Source organism: Notothenia coriiceps, unplaced genomic scaffold (assembly GCF_000735185.1).
Source record: "Notothenia coriiceps isolate Sejong01 unplaced genomic scaffold, NC01 NC01_scaffold00028620, whole genome shotgun sequence".
NCBI lineage: Eukaryota > Metazoa > Chordata > Actinopteri > Perciformes > Nototheniidae > Notothenia > Notothenia coriiceps.
In genome coordinates, this window is record NW_011361321.1 from 13,476 (window position 1) to 14,710 (window position 1,235).

Consider the following 1,235-nt stretch of genomic DNA (forward strand, 5'->3'; position numbering starts at 1 on the left):
AGTTATGAATTAAAAAGGCTTTATTCCCAGGTTACCCCGCCTTCCATCTACCCGACCTGAAGCGGTGAGATATGGAGGTAACGAGGTGTTTACCGGCATTAATTTTATTTACAAACGAAAGAACAGGAGTATTTGAGAACGGAGGTGACGTGTATGTGAAAATTTACTTGGGCATTTGACATTGAAATCACCGGGAGTACAAATCAAGGATATCGTAAGACGTAAAAGACAGAAACAAATAACAAGAAAACGAAGTCAAGGTCCTGATAGTGTGACCTTAGAGTGTTCCCGGCGTAAATTTTATTTGTTACATTATTTCAACTCGTGATTTAGTACAGCCACATTGGTCTTGGTTTTACAGAGACTGGCTTAGGAGGACGGGAGAGAGGACGTCTCAGAGCGTCACGCTCAAGGACCTCTTCGACGTCGCACGCTCCTCAGTCCACTTCGGTCACTGTGGGTCAGTCGGGTAGGAGAGGTATCACCCCTAGGGTGCTTCGGACTGCCACCCCTTGACCAGGGACTGGACGGACTTCTTCCTCTCTAGCGGTAGGTGTTGAGTTCTGCCTGTCGGTCCGGTTGGTAGAACTTCCTTCTGGACGGCCTCGAAGCAGAGCTCAGGTTGTCTCCTTGGTTTGTGAGCAAGTGGCGGGCTCTGTAGTGACCGAGTCAGAGTCGTAAAGAGGAAGGATGTCGATGGAACAAAATTTAGATATGTGTGTTGTAGATTACTGCGGCGAGACAGGTAGAAATCCCCCCCCCCTACGGACGAGAGGACTCCAAATTATTTACAAAGAAGAAAGAAATCTTCAAAAGGGGAACCATGTAAGCTCCCAGAATTACTGTGCCACAACACATGTGTGACATTTTGTGGCGGGACTCGTTTTCACATTAAACCCTAAATTCCGTTTTCGTTAAAGTAATTAAGAAATTAACTACAGTGTGATTTTTGTAGCGACGTGTCGTAATGACAAGTTTATTCTTAACACATTACCGTAGGTTCCACAAGAAAACAGTGATATCTCGCCCCAACTCGCTGTGCGTTAGGTTTCTTATTGTCGGCTTCCAAAAGTAGTTTTTTTTTACTTTAAATAAGTGTTTTTTCATAACTGAATTTATCAGAGTTTTATTGTTTAGATTAATTATAAAGGCCGCTAATATGACGAAGGATATATTTGATACGAACGTTGTGGTTAGATGACAATGTTAAACGCCAGCTATTTCGACAAGGGAGG